The 24069-nt window shown below is 35.3% G+C and overlaps 1 protein-coding gene across 2 annotated transcripts in view; it reads left to right on the forward strand.

Moving 5' to 3' along the window:
• EPS8 (epidermal growth factor receptor pathway substrate 8) overlaps positions 1–24069 on the forward strand; it is a 183275-nt gene that overhangs the window by 83559 nt on the left and 75647 nt on the right. Inside the window, exon 3 of one of the 2 annotated variants that reach the window (XM_037845336.1) lies at positions 18904–18971. The exons of the other annotated variant lie outside the window; for it this stretch is intronic. The gene's annotated coding sequence lies outside the window, so the exon portion shown is untranslated. The remainder of the gene's footprint in view (positions 1–18903; positions 18972–24069) is intronic. 2 annotated transcript variants of the gene reach the window in all.

A 24069-nucleotide genomic window follows, 5' to 3' on the forward strand; every position in this document is an offset into this window, starting at 1 on the left:
CATTTAAAACTGATATATCCTCTGGCAATTTGATATCAGTGTATCACTGTGGCAGTCGGCTTCAGATCATGTTGAAGTGTTACTGTAATGTCTTCTCTTTATATGATTGCAGTTCTTCTATATGCCACTGTCTTGTCTTGACTGATTTAATTAAGCAATATCTGCCAGCCCTATTAGTTGTCAACATACAAGCTTCAGGGATCATTTGATCTGCAAATTTAATGTTAGGTTTTATTTTTAAAGGATGACATAAATTATATCATTCTAATAGCTACTTACACAGCTTTTTCTAAACTGCTATGGTAAAAGCAGACATTTTAGTCTCTTTATTGTAATGCTTCCTGACTTAATTTTCAAGGCTGCTTGTGCAGTATTAGTTTGTTAAAGTATGTATACAATCATTGCAGTATTGTAACAGGTACATGCTTGGGAATTAAATTTGAGCATTTCTCTTGATTTTTTAATTAGATGATACCTTATAAGTATTCACAGTACATTTTCTGTCTTTGCTGATTTGCTCTCCCTTCCTTCTTCACTCCCTCCCTTCCTTCCCAGTGGTATAGCAGATGATTATAGATAGGAGAGGTTAAGTCTCATTATCGATAATTTCTTGACTATATTACATCATTAAGGTAAAAATACTCTTGCAGGAATTGATACTTTTATATGGCATGTCTTTTTCTTTCTGGATGGCCTGTGAGAACCCAGAAGCACTCATGCTTTTAATCAACTAAAGTATTCCTGTCATTTGTTGTCTGAGTTTAGCTTTTTGTGGAAAGGATAGGGTTTTGGGGATTTATACATTTAAAAATACTGTTTTACAAGGAGATCCTGTCAGCTCATTTGATTTGCATTCACTGAGCCGACTACATGCGTTGCTATCACCACTTGAGTCAGGTGAAATGAGGCACTGTTAAGTGAAGTCTTAATGATGGGAAATATTGGTATTGCATTCCAAAAGCTTTCATTTTTCCTGCTTCTGAGAAATTCTTGGTACCTGTTGTTTTCAGCAGAGTCTGCATTTAAATAGGAGTTTTTCAGCAGAAATGGGAAGTTCTATAAAAAGTGTTTGATAATTTATGGGATGACATTACAGGTGTCCTCATGGCAACTGATACTTTTTCCACATTCTTCATTAGAGTTTGTTTTGTTTTGTTCCTTTTTTTTCCTCATTAGAGAAGTTGTAGGTTTACAGAATAATCATGCATAAAATATGGAGTTCCCATAAAGTGCCCTATTATTAATCAGCATTGGGTTTACCAACTATTTTAGAGATTTCGTTTTTTTTTCAAAAATTTACCATTTTATATTGAAATGAGTAAAACTGCTAATTACTGTCTTTTTAGCAAATCTTTTGAATAATTAATTGGGTTTTCTCTTTTAAAATTGGAAATAGAAGAGAGTTCTAGAACATTAGATCTGAAAGACACCTTACAAATTGTTCTCTTTGGTCTCATTTTACAGGTGAGGAAATGGAGGCTGAGAGAGGTTAAATTACTTGCCCAAGTTTACTGTGCTATTAAGTGGCAGACTTGGTGCATAAACACAAGCCTTGGGTTTCCTAGTGCTGAGGTCTTTATACTTTACAGCTTTATAGGATGTGAATGAAAGTGAAAAATAACTTTTCTTTTGTTTTCAATATTGTTTCAAATTTTTGTTGACTTTTGATTGAAATTGCCAAACAAGGTGGCATCTTATTGGAACTGAACAGTTATTCCTGGGTTGAAAATCACACGTAAAATCAATTAGCATGTAAGTTTGCCTGATGTTTCCCTTAGTGTATTTCTAAACTTATTATATAAGTCTCACGCTATCTGTAGACTTGCAGATTTAGTTATACTTTCATTCTTCTAAATAATTTATGGGAAGAATGAACAATATTGATCCCATTGTTTTATCTGTTCACCTCAAGAAGTGCCCATTTATTTATTTATTTTTATTTTTTCCCTTTATTCTAGTTAGGTTCTGTTCCCAGTTTGCTCCAAAACCATAGTGACTCATTTAATCCTTTATTAACATGAACAAATTGATTCTTCCTCTCACTCACATGCCATGCATATTTGCCCTTTCACATACATGTAATATATTAGTATTTAGACATGATAAAATGCTGAAGCATTTGGTTAGTCATTTTACTCATATGAATTTAGCTAGCTGAGCTTGTATGTAATTGAGATTTGACCATATACAGTTTAGAGTTTCTCCTAGAAACCTCTTTTGAATACTCTCATAGCACATTAGTTTCCTATTCCTGTTAAAAAAGATTTTCAAGTCGGAAAGAGAAGCAGGGTTGGTTTAGAGAAGATAAAGCCAGTAGTGAATCTTAGGAGAGGAAGGAATGAAAGACAAACGAGGAAGTAGAATTGCACTCGACAGGAACTGAGAGGGAAGCTCTCCTTATACTTCTAAATGCATGGATTTTAACATTGTTTACTCATTCTGCCTGGCTGTCCTAACAGTTTATGTAAATGACCTCATGTATGTCAAATCTGGTGATCTTAGTTGACAGGTTATGCTGCAGCCTATCTCTGTATTTGTGGTTACAAAGTGGGGAGGTAGACCAAGGTTACAAATGGAGAAGTGTGTATGTGTGCAATTTAGAACTTCCTTCTATAGCCACGGAAAAATGTGCAGGACCAAATCTTATCACATTTCAAATATGCATTTCATGTGGCCACTTCTGGCAAACTTGCTTAGATTTGCCTTATGTCTTTGGTGTCCTAAGTGTGCATATGAATGGCTATAGATGGTTTTAGTCCATGCAGCTTTTTATTAGAATTCTGGACAATATTAAATCATATAACAGCCTGTACCAGATTAGCTTTTCATTTAATGGACATTAACATCTTTACCAGTGATTTTGAACCAAAAGGTATATCTGAATTCTTTTACTTTGACAGCAGGATGTTCAGTGTACCCACTGACTTATTATTAGGACAGTGATTATTTTAGAAGAAGAAATAGGCTTATTTCCAAATAGCAACATTTTTAGCATTTGGCAGACCCATGGGCCTGAGAGACATTATCTTACAAATGGCAGGGGTTGGAATTGGGATAGTCTATAAGATCCCTTACAGCTCTCAATTTCAGTGACTGCTTGAAATGTTGGGTTGGAAATTTGTGATTTCCTTGTTCATTTTGAAGAAGGTTTTCCCTTCTGCCACTTTTATACTGATCTCCTCACAAAGAGATTATTTTAGTAATTTCTGCTGTTCTCCCCTTTGGTTTCAAAGCTTTAGTATTCTTTCCTTCTTACCCCCTTGGTAATGCTGCTTTGTATCCTGCAGTTTTTTCCTGATGTCAATAGGTCACAGTTTGGGTTCCCCAGGAAGCAGATTCTGAGATGGAGATTCATGTGCAGGAAGCTTATTAGAAAGTGCTCTTGCAACTAACCCTTATGAAAGGGAAGGAAGGAAGCAAGTTGGGGCAGAGGAAGGAGTTGAGCTGTCATGCAATCTCAGCAAAGATTAGACCCCATCGGGAGCTCTGAAGCTGGAATGTCTCTTGACGCCATTGTCCTGAATTGGGGTGAGGGTCCAGATCTTTAAAAGCACCATGGCCACCAGTCTTTGAATGTTGCCTTCACTGGAAGGGAGGATGACCCTGCATGAGGAAATGCTTCAGTTGAGGCTGCTCTCCAAGAGGGCTGGGGAATAAATCTTTCAGTTCTGAAAGGGGATATGAATGGCATATCACAAATATGACCCATCTTATTTGTGAGGGTGCTGGGGATGATCCAGTATGGCCTGGGGATGGGTCTGGATTTTCCATGAATGAGGAATTGGAGGGCAGAGTGGACAGGAGCTTGAGATACGGCAGGGAACCAAGAGTTGGTGTGGAACAGGCTTTTCCATGCAACTGAGTTCTGATATTGATCATTGCTTTTCTAAATAAGTTTTTAAAATGCTGTTTATGTTTAGTTCTCCTGTACCCTTTGTAAGTTACAGAACCTACCCAAAACTCTGGGTCCTCTGTGGGGAACGCGTATCTTTATGCAAGTAAATGCTATTTGGTTTATGAATATCTACCTGTTTTTCCGGTTTCTTGTTCCTTATAAGTTATTTTTTCTTTCTTTATCTCTTTAATAATTTAAATATACTTGCTTGACTTCAGATTAAAAAATAATGTTGTTTGAGTGCATTCATAGTGTAAATAATTTTCTCATATATTTTTTGTAATTTTTAAATTATAAGCATTTTCAGTGGGGATTTTTTTGTTTGTTTATTTGTTTGTTTTACTTTGTTTTTCTCCTACCTTTAGAAATCACATGTGGCTTGTTTTATGGAGAATTAACTTAAAGTGGTTTTATGTTTGTTTCTGTCAGATACCCCAGGTATATCACTGGCCCAAAGCCCAAGACCCAGTTTTATCTTAATGTCTTTGCTTGGAGATTATCAGGCAAATAACATTTAAGTTTTAAAACTGTATATGACACAGGCTTAGGGCTGTAGCATGTCCCCTGCCCCTTCATAGTTTCTCAGAGACAAGCTCCCTTGCTTGAAGGTGGATTTGTCCTGTTGCTCCCATTTTAAAACCATGATTGCAGCCCTTTGAGGGCAGCCATGGTTTTTAGACAGAGGCCTCCGTTCCAACTCTCTACCTCCTGTTGCACAGGATCTCCTCTTCTGTTCTTTCATGGGCATCACGGCGCCTACATACAGTTGGACCTGTTGTATCCTGTGCTGAGGAAAAGTAGGGCCAGAAATCTAGCTCAGCTCTGCTCTCCTGAGGGAGCACTTTCTTATGACCTCTTCTCATGGGGGGAGCATCTCATTACAAATTTCAGTCTCTACCTCAGTGCTAAGGAGACTCCTTGCTTTCGTGCTTACCACCCTGGCCATCGTTTCTAGCTTTGGTTTGATACTGGACATTTTTCTTTATTGCAGATAAAACTATGTTTTTAATTTGTTGCACTTTAAAAAAAACTTATTTATCCTTTCTAAGGGTTTATAGTGGAAAGTCTTCATTAGCTAAGTTGATCATCTTCCTGCACCTGGAATCCCCATAAGTTACTTAACCTCTATTCCCCAGATTCCATCTCTTTAAAATGGGAGTGATAATAGTGTCTAACTGAATAGAGCTAGTTTATATAGCACATAGTAAGTTCTCCATCAATATTAGCTGTTATTATTTGCACCATTGAAAGAGCTTTGCTTTCCCTCCTTTGGGATAATTAAAAGTGTGGTAATGGTTGTGTTTACTTATTTAACAAGAAGAGGAAGTCTTAGTTAACGCCCTAGGGCAACCAAAGTAGAAACTTTGTTCAGTTTAGTACAATGCTGAGACTGAAGGCTCGAGTCCCACCCTTTCTGTTGATATGCCAAAGGTCACTTGGCACCATAAATGAACTGAGCGGAACGCACTCTCACCACTGCCTGGACGATTGCGTAGAGGAGTTTTGCCTGATTTGTGTGGGTAGGTAAACTTGAGTTTGTGAATATTTTCTTTACTAAGGAGGACTCTCTAAGGCATAATTATTATATTAGACCATATTTGTAGACCATGAAACATGTAGTAATACTTTTAGTCTAAGTAAGCCCTTTGACAATTTTTTAAATCCCCATTCAGTATTCAGAGTAGATTCTGAACCTGGTGAAAAAGGTGATACCCCAGGCTCCTTGGGGCCTGTCTCCTGTCTTCTTACTTAGAGAGATGGGGATTTCAAGGACTTCCTTCCCTTAGGTCATGGTAAACTGTTTACAAGAATAACTTTTTCCCCCTGTATTATAGCCAAGAGGTCTGCTGACTGTAAACAGTTGGGAAAGCAAAGGCATAATATATAAAGTTTTCTTAAAATTACTTTAAAATTAATCTGATATGCAAAATATTGTGATTATCCCATAAATATTAGCTGCTTTGGACTGTTTATACAATGTTAGTTGTACTATGAAAATTTGCTTATTAACCAAGTTCAGCTGTCTTAGGTTGTTATTGGCTTTGAGTCCACAGACTTAACTGTGCCAAATTTCTGTGTAAACATTTTGCTTGGGACCTAAAAGGTAGTTGAATATGTGTATTTAAAATTTCTTCTTTTTTTTGAAAGCTCATGTACGTTAATGGAACTTGTAAATATTTAAATAGTCAATAAATGGGAGTTTTAAAAGAACTCTTTTAGAAAACTGATTTTATAAATATGGTGTTTTAAATATCAAATTTGAGTTTAGTGACAGGCATGTATAATTTTTAATGTAGAGATCTAACCTAATATATGAATTTAGTTTTTGGAGCTTTTATTGACTTATTCATTACATTTAATTTAATTCAGAAGGAACTTTTTTGTTGCTGTATTTCTTACAAATAATTAAATGTAAGGCTAAGATTTAAACCATTTAAAAAATAGTAAAAGAAGATCTAAGAACATTATATCTCGACACTATAGGTAGAAAACAAAAATAAATAACTGGTTAAGCCACTGTTTCAATGCTGGTGAATGTAATACTTACCTTGAGTTCAGGTACCATGGTTATGGCGTACAGATCCTTTTTTAAATACATGCTTGGATGTTTTTATTTTCCTATAATATGTTTGTTATTTATTAAGACTCTCCTATGCCATTAGCAGCAGTATCAATTTACAAAAATTTTACACTTCCACACAAGCACTGTGTGCAGCTTTGGTAGCATAAATAGTACATAAAGTTCCTTGAGATGATTATGGCTGGATTTGTTCTGACCCTGGCTGTAAAGCTTTGGTCAGCGTTACAGATCAATTTTCGAGGTAAAAAAAGAGTATCATGTTAAATGTAAAGCTCCTATATGCTCTGGGAGTGAATGGTATGTAAAATATTTTGTCCTTTGACCCACCTATTCTCACCTTGAAGATAATATCCTTGCATTTGCTCTACCTGGAATGTGTTAAAAGAGGTTTCTGTTTTCAGCAGCTAGACTTGGAAGCAGCTTCTTCAGTTTAACTTCAGTAAATTTCATATATGAGGAAATGACTGTGGAGAGGATAAGCTGTTTAGTCTCATTTTCTGTGTAAACAATTCTGAAATAAATTGTGTAGGGAAGTTTCCTTTTTGGTTTTTCAGTGCCATCATGTGTCATTAATCCATCAAGACAGGTACAAAGTTTAGTTGAGGGAATAGTCTTGGAGTTTTAAAGCGACAAAATCAACTCATTATATTTTAGAATTTTAAATAATAGCTTGATTGAATTGTCAAAAACTTTTTTTGTTTGCAGAGAATGTAATGAAGTAGATTATTATATAGTCTTTTGATCACTTACTCTATAGGATATGTCTAATTTATTAAGTATATTTTTAAAAAGTTCCTTTTTTATTTTAGAGTTTAGGTTTGTATTTTTAAAAATTGTTTAATTTGACTCATAAACACATAAAAATTGATGTGCCAGATATATGAAAAAATTAAACTTCATTGAGATTTGTATACAGAATCTTGCGTACAGAATGTATCAATTGGATATAGGAATTTACTTAAAAGAAACTTGTGGTTGTTTTAATTCCCATATGTTTTCTAAAATGTTAAAGGGATTTGTGAAATATTATTTCTCTGTATTTGGTAGCATAAAATCGGAACTGAATGGAATGTTTATTTCTTAAGCTTGCCTTAGATTATGTATGAACGTTTGTCCTAGAAGGCTTTGGTTTTAGGAACATTGATATTTATTTTCTTGATATTAAAAATACAAGATGTCAGATATTTAGATGTAATTCAGAACCATATTATTTAACTTGCCGAATTATATAATCCTATACCAGAATTAAAATGCAGTAACTACTCTCTGACAGTATTATTACTATCAATTTCCATTGTATTCTTTATCTTCTGTCATTGTTTCTAAGAAAATACACCCCCCCCCCCCCCCGTTTTGCAGGTTATTTTTCTTTACTCTGCTAGTTCATTTAATTTGGCAGACCAAATGACACAATTAGTTTCCATTAAGAAGGGCCATGAATATCAACATTGGACACGAAGGCTGAGATTGTGATTGGGGAAAGCCTCCTGCTGCTCTGGCCTAGCATTCCAAAGGATTTTTGAATGAATTCTCTTCATTTATTTAAGACCTGGACTCATGAAAGCCAATTGGGCTTCCCTTTGGCCATTCATAACTCATGTTGCAGTCCCCGAGTCAAAAATTATTAGTGAATTTCCCATTTCCCATCATATAAAACCCAAACTCCAGTCTAGAAACTTATAATTTCTAGTCGTGAATCTTAATTTATGGTCTAAGCTTCTTGCTCTTTACTGCTTACCTCTCCCATTTCCTGACTCTTTTTCTTTATTCAGGCCCCAAGTAGAAAGTTACTGCTAATCACTGCTGTGCAATTTCTTCTGCTCCCCTCTCCCTACATTGAAAGTAATCTTTCTGTTTTGTACTTTCTGTATTTTCTTATGCTACTTCGTGTTCCATCTTGTGTTATAGTTATTTTTACATCTTACTTCTTATAAGAAGACAACCTCTTTTAAATGACTGAGTTATTTAAGTCTCTGTCTCTTAGCATATTGGGTTGGAAATGGTTTCATCTTGCTTCTCCTATGTTGTCTTGTATTCGGTAGGTACTCATTAGAAATATTTGGTGATTGAATAAATGGAATGGCATGACAGTGAGTTATTGACTACCAGCATTTTATTCCTCTGTTGGAATTGTCATTTAGGAACAGGGAAGTCAACTTGAGATCTAAACAAGCATGGCATGGCTGTCTGAATCAAAACTGTCCCCATCAAAGAAAGCTAAAGAAATATCCAGGGTTGCAAAGAAAGTTTTTAGATTGTGTTGCATAGTGGTTTAATACTGACCGACAGAGAACAGGTCTTTCTAGGTAAAGACTTTGATCAAATATTGAAGAGGTTATAACATAGGCTTTGTAGGTAGTGACTACAGTTCTGAGTCAGAGAATGTTTTTCATAAATTTGTAGTTTGGGAATAAATACAGTCACTTCTGCAATAATGCTTGTTTTGCAAATGTGAATTTGTTCCTATATGGTTGGTGTTTGTGAACCATTTGAGCATAATGCAGATTTCATATTTTCTTCTGATTTCATCCAAGAGATACTAGGTTAACACAGAAAATTTCACCTAGCTCAACTGAGCCACATAGGAATACACAAAATGCACATGTGCACACCTCAGAAATCTTCCGGCTTCCTCAGCTCACTGTTATGGGCCACACCCATTCACATCTTGTGTTATAATGTTTTCTCTAATTCTAGATAACCCACCACTTCTCAGTAATTCACAAGCTCCAACCCACTTCCACAGGCAAACTTCAGGTCTTTTTCAAAGTGTAAAGTGCCGTATTGATTGCAGTTTTTAGGCATTTTTTTTTTCAACCATTTAACATGTGTAAAATCGTGCTGTTGTCTTTATTAGGTTCTATCTTCTTTTTATGTGTCAGTGGTGAATTTTTTTTTATTAGAGAAGTTGTAGGTTTATAGAAAACTCATGCATAAAATACAGTTCCCATATTCCAGCCTATTATTAACACCATGTGTAATGATGGAATTTTTGAGTGTTGTGCCTCTAACATAATTTTCCCAATAAGCCCCGTTGTTTTAATTGTGTGATTTTGAGCATTGCATTTTTAGCAATGTGTATGTCACATTATAACAGAACTGACTGTACTAATTGATAACATACAGTCTGAACAGAGTTTCTCTTTCTCCACTTCTTTCCCACTCTCTCCCTCCCTTTTCTTCTCTCCCTCCCTTTCCCACTCTCCCTCCCCTTTCCTCTATCCTTTCCTTTTTCTCTCTCTTACTTCCTCTCCTCTTTTCTCTTAATGGTAGTAGACACTAAATAGCCCTGTAAGTAGGAACACAGTACAACAGAGCAAAATGTCAAAGAACTTGTTTAACCAGCATTGTAAAAACAAGGCCATAAATTACCAGTAGGAATAAATGGATAGGCTCAAAAGAGAGTAGAGACTGAGACTTAAACATAAAAGGCCCATGGCTCCCTGGAGGTAAAATCACTTTACCCATAAGTTATAATAATTATGTTTAACATTTTTAGCTTTTACTATATACTAGGCACTATGGATTATTTAATGTGTCTTCACAAAAACATATAAAGTAGGTACTATTACTGTCTTTAGTTTACAGATGAGGAAAGTGAAGCTTGTAGGGGTTAATTAACTTGCCCCTGGTCAACAACTTATAAATAGAAAAGACAGAGCCAGTTCTTGAATAAAGTCTGGCTTCACGGTCTTAGATTTTATTGGTCTCTTACAGTGCTTTGTAGATGATAAATAAATAAATTTCACATGTGTGAATTTGTTTGCACTTAAAACTGTCAGATTGGCATCAGAATCTTTTTTACCCTTGTTATATAGGGAAAACACAGACACACACACACACACAAAACCTAAGGCTAAGAAATGCACAGTTCATCAAAGGGGGAGCAATAATGGAAACCCTCCATCTCTGACACCTAATTGAGGGCTTTTTTCCTGGGGCTTATACATACAAAAAGGAGAAAAATTAGATGGATAGGGGTAAGGAGGTGAGTTGAACTAAGGAAGAGAGGGAAAAATGATTAGGTTGGAAGTTGCCACATGTTCAGTGGCTGAAATATCAGAGCCTGATGCAGAATGAGTAATAGATGTGTCCGCCAGTCAGATGCTCATAAAGGAGCTAGAGTTAGCACCAATTTCGATGCAGGATTATGATAAGAAGAATCTGAGGTCATGGACATAAATTGGTTATGTTGTAAATACTGGTTAGTAATAGGATCAGGAAAAAAAACTTAAGGAAGATCTAGGTGATCTTTGATAGCACGACATTTCTTTCTTTAGATAATCAATTACTTGATGGTAGGCATTATGCTCATTTACCTTTATATTCCTCAGAGGGCCTTGCATATAGGCAAGTAATTAATTAGTGTTTGTTAAACTGTAGGTTTGATAGGAGTGTAGTTCTTTAGTTGGGTGGTAAGAGCCATATATTATAAAGGTGATAAGATAAATAAGGGTAGAATTATTATTTATAAACCTAAGGCAGGGGTCAGCATGCTGTGGCCAGTGGGTCAAATTCAGCCCCTACTTTCTTAAGGATTAGGTGCTAAAAATGGTCTTTACATTTTTAGTAGGTTATTAAAACAAAAAAACCAAGAATATGTGACAGAGACCTAAAATATTACTGTCTGTTCCTTTATAGAAAGTTTGCCAACCCCTCACCAAAAGCATAGCCAATGAAGCAAAAATAGTTAGACTTGTTCTCCTTTGGAAATCAGATTAGATAATAGAAAGTGGTATTATATTTCACAGGTGACTACATTTTCCATATATAAGAAGGAATTGTTTTTATCTAGCATGATATTTTGCTAGGAGCTTTATATATTTCACATTTATTTCTCTTTCACTTGAACAGTATTACTATAACCACTTTACAGTTGAAGAAACTAGGTGGCGAGAGGTTAAGTAAGCCTAAACATTCATATTTAACAAGTGATGGGATTCGTGCATAAATTTTTCTGGCTCCAAAGCACATACTCTTTGTACTGTCGCCCAGGAGAAGAAGGAAAACTTGCATACAAAAAATTTGGTATAAATTCTTCAAAATTCTGACTTGAAAATGTCTAATTAGATACCAGATGCCGAAGTTTGTAGTAACTTTAGTTGGTGCCTAAAATATAAACAAAACATTTCAGTGTTTTGAAAAAAAGATTAGTTGACTATTTGTGTATTTTATTGCAAAATTTCCATATGAGGGAAGGTCTTTGGATACATTGTACACAGAATTATAAAGAAAATGTAAGGAGTGAAATTTTCAGTCTTATATTAAAAAACATAAAGTAATATTCATCTAAAAGAAAGATGAGATTTAAAACATTTTCATTATAAAGTGCAAAATAAAAAGAATGGTAAGCCACAATACAAAATATACCAGGTGGCAGTTCATTTTCGGAAAGCATATGTTAAACATGTTTTGGCTCATAGTGTAATATTTTAGAAGAAAAGTTCAAGGGACCTTGAAAACTTGTAATGGGGGATCTAATGTAGATGGATGTGTCAGGGAAAGACTTCCTGAGGAGGCGTTATTTAAGCTGAGATACAAGAGTTAGCCAGGCAAGGGCTCAGGAGGATAACAATTATTCTGGGCAGTATGATCAGCCTTGAGGAGGATAGAGCTTGGCATATTCAAGGAAGTATCAAAGAAGTCCATGTGTCCCAACAACTCGGAGAACAGGAATCATATCTGTTTTGTTCATCGGTGTATTTCTGACTTAATGCATATAGTACCTGCCCTCATACATTGTAAGTCCTAACCAAAATTTACTGAATGGATAAAGAATGAATGGATATTTCGCTGGGAAAGTGATGGTATAATTCTGAGTAGAATGATTGCCTAGGTGAAGGCAACTGCTGTCCTTTCAGAAGCCAACCTAATGCATTAAACTACTCAGATTGTTGCTAATCCTAGAAAGTTATCGTAGGGCTCTTGCAGCCCAGCTGGTAGTGTATCTGATTAGAGCATTTCACCTGGAGGTAGTCTGTCCAGAAAAGTCAGGAATATAGAGTTCTTCAACTCGATCTGATGCCGAGAAGGAAACATGAATTTGCATTCTTGTGATGTCAGCATAAATTTTAGACAGAATGAAAATAGACACTTTTCTAAAAATAACCAGATGAGGGAGGGTGTTCTGAACTAGAACATGTGATCCTGAGTTCTCTGAGTGGTCACTGGTGACCAAAAAATGCGTGATAATCAGGCTTAGCAATTTAATAAAGATGTTAAATGCCTAAATACTTCCTATTAGTTGAAACTCGTTCTTCAAAAATCAAATTTGAACTTCTAAATTGAGATAATTTCATTTAGAGGTTTGGGTGCATTGAGGGATTTATAAAGTAGAATGAGAAAAGGGGAGAGGGTTGCATATTTCCTGAAAAAGGCTGTGGTAGTCATTGGAAAGGTACTATTTTATAAGTTATTTACTACAAAACAGAAGAGAAATATGTATTTATAGCAATTAAGAAAAGAGAGAAGGTAACTGTTGTAGTTTGCTAATGCTGCAAGAATGCAAAACACCAGAAATGGACTGGTTTTATAAAGGGGGTTTATTTAGTTACACAATTATAGTCTTACGGCCATAAAATATTCAAGGTAACACATCAACAGTCAGGTACCTTCACTGGAGGATGGCCAATGGCATCCAGAAAACCTCTGTTAGCTGGGAAGGCACGTGGCTGGCATCTGCTCCAAGTTCTGGTTTCAAAGGGCTTTCTCCCAGGACATTCCTCTCTAGGCTGCAGTTCCTCAAAAAATGTCACTCTCAGTTGCTCTTGGGGCATTTGTCCTCTCTTAGCTTCTCTGGAGCAAGAGTCTGCTTTCAACAGCCGTCTTGAAGCTGTCTCTCATCTGCAGCTCCTCTCTCAGCTCCTGGGTGTTCTTCAGAGTGTTCCTCTTGGGTGTAGCAAGCTCGCTCCTTCTGTCTGAGCTTATGTAGTGCTCCAGTAAACTAATCAAGGCCCATGCTGAATGGGCGGGGCCATACCTCCATGGAAATTATCCAGAGTTATCACCTATGGTTGGGTGGGTCACATCTCCATGGAAACACCCAATCAAAGAATTCCAATCCAGTCAACACTGCATCTGCCCACACAAGATTGCATCAAAGATAATGGTGTTTTGGGGGACATAATACATACAAACCAGCACAGTAACCTTAGGTGAGAAGACAAATGGGAGTTAGAGATAGAAGTAGAGAAATATATTCAGAGGAACTGAATTTTCATCTTTGATATTTGAGTTAAAATAATAATTGATTAATAATAAAAAAGAACACATGTATAGCTTATTATATGAGAATTTTAAGAGTGATAACTCATGTATGTTTTACATACACTTAAAGTTTAGTGAACTCTAATTTGACCATATCATGCTATTAGAGGTTTAACATGAAGTTTGAGGAATTTCTTACTCGATGTTGTAAGTCTATTTTCTTACAAAAATGGTTATATAAGTAGCAAGTGAGGTAAGTGCTTACTAAGTGTTGTAAGCTTTGTCTTGATCAGTGATAAAAAAGAACCCCCACTACCCCACACCCCCAAAAAAAGAGAGAAAGGATTTTCAAAGAGTGTGTCTTGGGATGGGGAGTTGTGGCACTGGAGACAGGTGGAAATATCTTAGTTGTTTATTTAAAATGAAGACATTCTAAGTATTAAAAGTATTGAGTTAGATTTTGTCAATCTCATTTTGCTCATTTCCAGGAACAAGGGATATTCTAAATACTGCATTTGATTTATAACGCATCGAGTTAATGATAACTTTCTTAAAGGAAGTTACAGATGTATTTCTTACACTTTTTAAATGAGTTTTAACTACTTTGGTTAACATCATTTTGTAATTCCTCTTGACGTTTGTATGGAACTTAATAATGGACTAATTAACTATAAAAGCAAACTTTTATATTGCTTTAAAAGTTTGACCTTTGAAACCAACTTATTGAACAGATGTGTGTGTGTGTGTGTGTGTGTGTGTGTGTGTGTGTTTATCCCCTTTGGAAGTATTTGGGGTACTAATAAATTTTGTTTTGTTTAGTCTGTGTGTTCTTCAAAGTTTGTATGCACATTGAATTAAGAGTTCAATTAAAAAGTAAAATATGTAGAGTTTTAAAAAAGTCTTTGAGCCGTATTTTAAGTCAAAAGATTCTTTTGTAAAGTAACAAATCATTTTATATTTTGAAGGCAATTTTATATATAAATTGTCTTATTTTATCCCCTCAATATACTGTGAGATAGGAGGGTAGGGATGGAGCATAGAGCACTGTTCCATCTGACTAATGGGGAAAGGAAAGATCAGTGAGAAATGGCAGTTTCAAGAGGCACGGCCAGATAATGTTAGAGCTTGACTAGAAATAAAGAATTGGTAAAAAACTGGTGCAGTGCTCTTTTTTCCAAAACACACTGCAATTTATTGTTTTTGTAAATTAGGGACTGTGTCTCTTGATCTTTATTAAAGTGGAGGGTAATGATAATCAAGTTTACTTCAAATTTCAAAGTATATGTACACATGTATCTTTATATGGGCATATGTGCATATATACACACATACAAAGGATTAAAAGAACAGTTTGAAATTTTTAAAAGAATGGTATAAATAAAAAAAATCCTTCTTTTGTCTTTTAAGCTTTAAAATGAACTTTCTAAATTAAGATGAATATAGTTTCATTGGATTTCCTGTATAACTAACAACTCGAGGAAATGTGGGCACTGTCTTTAAAGGTTTTTGGTAGGCACCTCTGCGATCAGTTGACGTGTCTTCCTCTTTCTCTTTGGAGAGCTTGGAGTTTGAAGAAAATATGGGAGTGACATAGATGAGTCTTAGTTTTTCCAAAAAATTCATAGCCGACTATGGAGAAGATTCCCATAGGAATGAAAGAAACAGATAAAAATATTGTCTTAACTCAGAATGAGTTAATTTCCAGTGGTAGAATTTCATTTACTATGTCACTTGAATGAATGATGTGCTTTAAGGAAATAAGGATGACTTTCTTTTAGCCCTATAAAAAATTGAGAATGGAGACTTTCAAGAGCACCTTTGAATCTTCAGCACCTCCAGAGTGGTGTCAACTCTGGGAATATTATATTTCCTTAGGCTGCTGCTTTAAAGGCTTCACCCTTCTGGCATAAATTGGCCCCTCTTTCACTGCCTCCTTATAATCTGAAACTAAGTAGGAATTTGTTTTTCAAATGTTTAGAACTAGATGTATGCACTCATTTAATGTTTAAACTAGTTTCCATGAACCACTTGTACATATGAGTGAACACTTATTAGCTGACTTGACATATAAGAGGATAGTCTTTCTACCAGAAGTAAAATATTGTGAGTATCAGATGTTTGAACTCTTTCCAGCCTAGATTACACAAGAGGAAACAAACAGCAAGATTCAGTTTAATTGCTTGTTATTTTGGAGAAGGAAATGTTATGTGTATTTTTCCTCCCCAAGGGCTGTGTCTAGGGCAGTATCGTTTTGGTGTTTTTGTACTTCTGTGAGATTATTCCAATGTTTTAGAACTTAAAAAACAAGTGAAACTGACAAAAATGTAGCTAGACAGTGGAAAGCGTCTGCTTATCTAAGTATTTGTTCTTTCTCCAGATTAAAGACTTGGTGTTATTTGTATCTAAGTCCTATTGACATAGTAGTCACATTAGAATTTATAAAATGATACATGGGAAGGACATATGTGAATCTCAACAAGATATATGCACATGCAAATGTTTTTATACATATGTGTATCTGTATAATTATTTGTGTGTACGTCTGTGTATATCTGAATATGCTTAATTTTATGTTTAAATATTAACACGCATTTTAAGAGGGTAGTCACACATCTAGAAACTGAGAGTTTGGGGTCTTGTGTAGGTCTGCCTGGTTTGAGGCATCACCACTTACTACCTATATGATATTGTGCAAGGTACTTGCTTGTTCTTTGACTCAGTTTCCTCATCTGTAAAATGGAAAAAATAACATTACCTACTTAGAGTTGTTGTGATTATTAAGGGAGTTAATGTGTGTAAAGAACTTATTACAATGTTTGCCACATATAAGAGCTTAATAAGTGTTATTTGTTGTTGCAAATTATTATTCAATATCGATTCAGAGAGGAGAAAGGAATTACCTTGAAAAAAAAAATGACTATTTTGCTGCCAGAGCCATTAGTTACTCTTTTGCATTAAAATCATAAAGTTTTTCTTTACCGTTAACAGATTATGGTATGAAGAAGGATACATATAAGTAGTAAGTTACTTATTCTTTATAATATACCTGATTATCAACTTTTTAATTGTATTTAATGTCTTCACTCTCATGACCAGATAGAATGTTTATTCAGTGTTCTTCACTTTGAAATCTGGTTGACATTGGGAAAAATATGACTTTTGTCCCTTTTATGTTAGACTTCAATTTTGTCTAATCAGTATTTGAAAGAAATGACTGTTGTTTAAACTTCCTTCCAAGAAAAACATTGGGTGTTTCAGGAAGTGGTCTTAGTGAGTCAGAGGATAATACTTTTTCCTCTGAGTCAGTTTTGAACCTCCTCGATATAAATAGGCATACTTTTACCAAAAGTTCTGCTTTTCAGAGCAGATGTTAAAATCATCGTTACATGGCCACATCAACTGCAATACCTTCACTGGTATTTCTACTCAGTTAACAACTGAGGATATTCATCTATTTGTGACTGCAGAAATTCTGCCAAATAAATTCTTATTTCAATTCAATTCTATACTTCTAAATTATTTTCTGTTTCACACCAATTTTGCTTTAGACAGGAGTGGGTTCAGGGGTCATTTATGTAAATCATAGAGGAAATTTATATTTGTAATAATGTCCACTTTGGTCACTAAAATGCTATGAATTTTCTTTTAGCACACATATACAAAACTCTCTATAGCACAACTTTAGTACAGGGATTAGTTTGCAAAAGACTGTACTAGCTTGATGCACCCCAGAGCTATGTAAGAGACACAAAAATAATGTCAGAGGGCTTCTTCATAGACACATTAAAAATTTTAAACATGATAAATAATTGCCAAGTAAATAAACATGTTAATAATGAATGGGTCAAAAGAGACTTACAAAAAGGTGTAGGAATTGAGGAATCAAGCAATTGCTAAATGGGAGTTATAAAGCAGTGGGAAGGGTATTTAGAGAAAGAGCAGAGGCCTGAAGGTGAGTCAATGGAGAATACGCTCAGAGGAGAGTGTGTTGGTCATGAGGATTCCTATGTTTGAGTGCTGTAGAGATTAGGAAGGCCGGAGAAGTAATTTAGGGCAAAATTGTTGTAGGCCCTGAATGCTAAACGAAGGAACTTTCTTTTTGTATGAGTATATAATTGGTAACATCATTTACTCTGTTTATCATGTATTTCTCTTGAGTTCTATTTGCTTGACTACAACTGTTTTTCACTTCTGTGAATTTCATTTAGAACCAGTATTTAAGGAAAACACCTTTATTTCTGCTTCTCTATAATGTGTAAGTCTTCAGAGAAATAAAGGAGCTGATTTCTATATCTGTACCTATATGTGTATCTATATCCAGATTTCAAGTGATTTATGTGATCCATGTTGTAGATCACCCATCCTGTGCCCATTTATATTAGCAGACTGATGGTCATTTTTTGTATATTTTATCATAAGCATTTAGACCTTGGTCAGTTGGAATCTTTGGTTTTTCTGACTTGCCATAAACAGTCATAAGGGGCTCTTAGTTTCTCCTGTTTTCTTCATGGCAGGCAAGCAATCGCATGGCTCTACGCAAAACTGTCCTTCCCTGAGGTGACAGCAGTTTCATTTGAGACTGAGCTACCCTCCTGTAAAAACTGCATCTCCCATCTCATAAGATTCAAGCACTTGTTTCCTAGTACAACTTCCATTTTAGCATCCTGGAATGCAACGGCTCAGTTCTTAGGAGAGTGGGGAAATTCATCTTACTCTATAAAGTGGAGTGGTGCAAGTGTGTTACTGTGTACTGCTGCTTTGTGCTGTTCCCAGGGCTTCTCAGCAAATAAAAATTTTTAAAAATGGACAAAATTCCTCATGTCACACGCTCTCTTTGTAAACAGGCTTGGAGTTTGTGAGGATCTTCAAATTTATGTAGCTTTTCTACCCCACAGATGAGATCATGGGAAACTCATTATTTTCTCCTCTGCTCTGTTCAGTCAGGTAGTCTCAATTTGTATTGGTAAATTTATATGGCAGGATGTAGGTCACTGAGCTGATGCACCAACCTTTGACACTGATGTCACTGAGCTAGTGCATTGGACTTTGAAGCTGCAAAAAAACTTGCCTGAAAATTCAAGTTAATGCCATACCCTTGTAGAATTTTGTGATCCTTTTGAAACTCTAGTGTCCACTCTCTTTATTCTGGTACTACCCTTGCTTTTATCTTGATACTGTTTCTTTCTAATAGTCCTGATTATCTCCTGCCTTTACTTCCTAGGCATCCTGAATCCAGTTCCATTTCTTTCTTGTCTATAAATTAGACTGCCAGTTCTTCCCTATTCAAAGGTATGCACTTTCCTTTGTAATAAATCTATAGCAAAAGAAAAACCTTTTAATTCTATTTAGATGCTATGTGACTGTGTGATTTTTAGGTAAAAGTCAACTTCTCTGATCATTATTTTCCTCAGTGTGTCAAAGTGGCTGAATTTTATCCCAGATCTACTATTCATTAGCTCTTTGATGCTGGGTGTTTTTTAAAACTCTGTACCCAGCTTAACTCCTCTGTAAAATTACAATAATAATGGTTCCAACCTTATGAAGTCGTAACAATTAAAAGAAAATAATACTTGCAGAGCACTTAGAAGCCTCCGCAGCAGGCTGTGCTACCTAAATGTTACCTGCTGTTTTGTTCCCCGCCCCCCCTCCTATTCCTACTGTTGGCAATAGTAATAGTAGTTCTAGTCTCATAGTGCACTGATTTTATAAAATCAGATATGTTAGCTAAATGATACCTAGTTTATTTAATAAAGAGCTGTAATTAATTTGGGAATTTATTTAGAGAAGTTAAAATGAGGAAATAAACTTGCTGTTCTTATGAGCAACATATTTTGATTAAATCAGACTGCTTCTCTTCCAAGTTTTCGCTGTCTCAGTTTTTAGGTAACCCCCTTTCCCCAGTTGCTCAAAGATGGACACTGTGGGAATGGAAAGAAAGAAATGCAAATGTGACATTAACAGCCCTCGTGATAATTCCCTCTTCAAATTTCCTCTTCCTTCCTACTTTAAATTGTTCACTTACCCAAACAAACCCATCTTAAATTCCCAAACAAAAATCCACACAATATGATCCAGGAACACGAAGGCTTTGGTGGTTCTCCCTTCCCCTGTTGATCCAAACACTTTTTTTTTTTTTTTCCACTTCTTAATTCACTATAGAGAGGTTATGTTTCTGTTCTGTTTTAATTCCAGGTGCCCAAATTCAGGAATGTAATTTCTGGCAAAATATATGTATATATTTTTTTGGTGTATAAGTTGAAACTGGCCAAGAAGTGGACACGCTTTTTAAAAAATGTACCATTTCTGCCCAAGTGGAATAGTAGTTCATTATTTTTCTCTGATTTCCTGACTCATCACATCCAAGTTCTTAAACTTGAAGCATATTAAGTAGCTTTTTTATAGATCTTACCGGTTTATTTTTTTCCATGTGTGTGCTTCATCCCTCTTGTCCTTCATTTGTTTTGTATAAGTTCAGACTATCTTACCTGGAATAAGATAAAGAATAGCATTCTTGTTCAGAATTATTTTTTTGCATAGATTTCTTTGCCAACAGAGTTCTGTTTCTGTGTGTTGATCTTGAAACATTGAAAGCACTTTTAAAAAATATATAACTCTTCTTTGTTCCAAAGATTTACTTATTATCCTGGATTTTAGATGGGGAAATCCTGAGAGACCATTTTGAGAATGAATCTCTCAGTCCTATACCTTGTAGAAGTTCTTAGCTAGTTTTAACCCTGTCCAGCTTCATATCCTTATAAATAATATCTTTCCTGTTATTTTCTTCTAATCAATTAACAGGTGTCATAATATTATATTTATAGGTTTATTTATTTCATGCTGGACCCCCCACTAGATTATAAGCTCCATAAAGGTATGAGCCATCTCTTTTGTTCACTGATGTGCACTCAGCTGTGCTGTCTATCCAGTGTGGTAGCTATTACCCATATGTGGCTATTTACATTTACATTTAAATTAATTGAAATCTAATAAAATGAAAAATTCAGTTCCTGTTTTTGTTTGCTGAAGCTGCCAGAATGCAATATACCAGAAATGGGCTGGTTTTTTCAATGTGGATCTATTAGGTTACAAATTTACAGTTCTCAGGTCATGAAAATGTCCGAATTAAGGCATCAAGAGGTAGATACATTCTCTGAGGCAAGGCTACTGGCATCCAGGGTTCCTCTGTGACATGGGGAGGCACTTGGCAGTCTTCTGCTCCTTCTCTCCTGGTTCTGGTTTTAATGGCTGTCTCCAAGTGTCTCTGGCTGTTTCTCTCTCAGCTCTCTGGGCTTTTACTGTCTTTTTATCCTCTTTACAAAGGACTCCAGTAAAGGATTAAGACATACCTTGAATGGGCTGGCTCACAACTCAATTGAAATAGCCTAACCAAAAGATACCAGCCACAAAAGGTTTGCCCTCACAAGAATGGATTAAAAGAACATGGTCTTTTCTGGGGTATATAACAGATTCAAACTAGCACATTTCCTCACTGGCACTAGTCACATTTAAAATTCTCAACGCTTGTGCTTAGCTACCACATTGAACAGTGTGGATATTTTCATTATCTCAGAACATTCCATTGGACAGCTCTAGTCTAAAGCACTGATGGGCACATAATGGTTACATGGTAAATAATTGTTCAATGAATAAATGAGTGGATGGGTGGATTAAGGGATGAATGAGTACTCATATTGACTGGTGTCTGTTAGTTTTGAGAGAATCCTCTTTCAATGATCATTTACAAAGATCATTTTGGCTTTTAATTCATCAGTGTTGACATTTCTGCAGCCAACTTCAAAATACTGGATTTATTATTAGTAAGAAGACGGTATACAAAAGTGGTTAAAAGCATGATTTGTGGTCAAATCTTAGCCATGGACAAGTATTGACTGAGCATCTTCTCTGTGCCAGGACCTCCTGTAATAGAGCCCCCACAAAGTGTGGAGTTTATAGATTCAGAGGGAAGAAAAGTCTTAAAAACACACACACAAAGAAATATAATGTTACCAAAAGAAAAAAAAATTCTTAGCCATGGAACCTATCAGCTCTTGGTGACATGGCCCAGTTGCCTAACTTTTATAAGTTCCATATTTCTTGTTAAAATGATAATGCTCTTACAACTTCATAAAGTAATAATAAGAAGGTGTACATAAAGAACTTGGCATACTGTCTGACAAACTACAAATGCTTAATAAATGAGTACTGTGGTTTTTAGAAGTGTGAACAAAGAAATGTCTAAATTTACCCCAGTTCATGGATGATTTCAGGGTTACAAGAAGAACATTACTTCTGTTTTTGAGAACCTCCAATGTTAAACTTTAGGAGACGTTTATTAAAGATAGTACAATTAAAGCTTATATTTACTGATTTTTGAGTATGAAATTTAATGGTCTTAAATTTTTTTCTTCTTCTAATTTCATGACTATGTAAATATTTAACCAATAAGGAAAAGGAAGTTTCAGATGACTTTTATAGGCAACTTGAATTTTAAGAATAATAGACACGTATCTCTGACTTTCAGCTCGCAAAAATTTGTTCCTAGGTATATTCATTTAGATGGGATTCTCTGTGGAAAAAACAATATAAAAATATGCATAAATCACATGGGTAAATTAGAGGTTCTTTACCTAAGGATAAATTTAAAGTCTCATTTAGATGGCTGATTTGCTATGTATTTAAAACTATGATTTAATTTCTAGAAAAACAATTAGAGCATGGAGTTTTTTTCATTAACAATGCCTGAATTATCTGGGGATATTGTACTGGTTCTCTTCTGGAATTTGAAAACAGCATTTGTTGTTGTAATAATAGCAGGTAGTTAAACATACTCTACCAAAGTATCAGCTGACTTTATCTAAAATAGTTTCCTTTATTTTTTATGTGTTTCTTTCACTCTGGCTGTTATGGTACCTTTATTTTTAGTATAAACTTATATTTCATAGTCCATGTGAACTTCTCAAGTTCATATTAGAGGTGACTTGAATTTTCCTCCTGAATCTTTCATTAACAAATATTTGTTGACATTTAGACAATAAAAATATGTTACAAAAATCTAGACTCAATACTTATATTTATCCCACCCCTCCAAATAAAATAACAGTAAAGAAATTTAAAAACAGAAAAGCAGAAACCCATTGAGACAAATGGAAGCCGGAAAGCCTATGGATGATCATAACTAACCTAGAAGATCTGAGAAACTGAAACCTAAGCTGGTAGTGATGGAAGTTGAGAAGCAACCTGATTTTCACATCAGAACTCCAGAAAGGTTCAGTGATGGGGATGAGGACTCATAGGATCATTAATTGGTCATGTATTTAAACTCCTCTTAAACCCTAGAGGCCTCTCCCCACTCTAGCAGGACTGGAGGCATATTCTGTGGAGAACGTGAACTAGAGGATTCTGGGCTGGGAATACTAAGCCTCAGTTGGAGGGCAGAGGATTAAATGAAATACTAAATAGTGAGATACCCTCAGCACACTTCTCCCATTCATCCCCAGAATGTTCACAGCCAGGTTTATATTCTCCAGGCACAGAAGATGCTTCTTTGAAGAATCTGATCATTCCAGGTGAAAGACCTATGGAATACTGATGGTTTGGAGTGATTCTCCCATTGGAGCAGCCTGCCAATTTCTTTGCCATGTATATATACTTTCTAACCAGTTTTTTTAATGCTCCCACTCCAATATGAATAGTGAGCAATGATCACCAGATATTTTAAGAAATTCAGAGACCAAAGCAAACATGGAGAAAACAAGAAAGTTGGTGGAAATATAGTCAATGAAGGGAGAAGAAAACTTTGAAATACTATCATTACTGTTCTCAGAAAGATTAGGGAATATACTCAATTAGGAAAAAAGAACAAGGTATTATAGGATCAGGAAAATTTAGGGAACAAAAATGTACTCTTGGAAATTAAAAATTGATAGGAGAAAACTCAAATTGTTCTTTGAAGATATAGTTGAAGGAGCCACCAAGAAAGCAGAAAAAAGAAATACCAGGAAGTAAGAAACAAAAGAGAAAAGACAAAAAAATTACATACTCATTCCAGCAGGTCTTTTTCTGAATAATAGAATTTTTAGAAAAAGAAAGGTTAAAAAAATGTGAAGAAAGTATCAAAGGAATTACTCTAATAAATTTCCGGAATTTAAGGACAATGATTGTCAAGTTTGAAAAGGCCTAATGAGTTTCCAATATATTGAATTACGAAAAAAACTCACATTAATGTATAACCTCATGAAGTTTCAGAATATTAGGGGAAAAAACGATGATCCCAAAAATTTCAGAGAGAAGGAAATAGACCTTATACCAAAATGGAGAATCGAAATGGCACTGGGTATCTCAGCAGCAACCCTGAAGACAGAAGAGCAATGGTTTCAAACTTCTGAGG

This window comes from Choloepus didactylus, chromosome 8, assembly GCF_015220235.1.
Source record: "Choloepus didactylus isolate mChoDid1 chromosome 8, mChoDid1.pri, whole genome shotgun sequence".
Classification (NCBI taxonomy): Eukaryota; Metazoa; Chordata; class Mammalia; order Pilosa; family Megalonychidae; genus Choloepus; species Choloepus didactylus.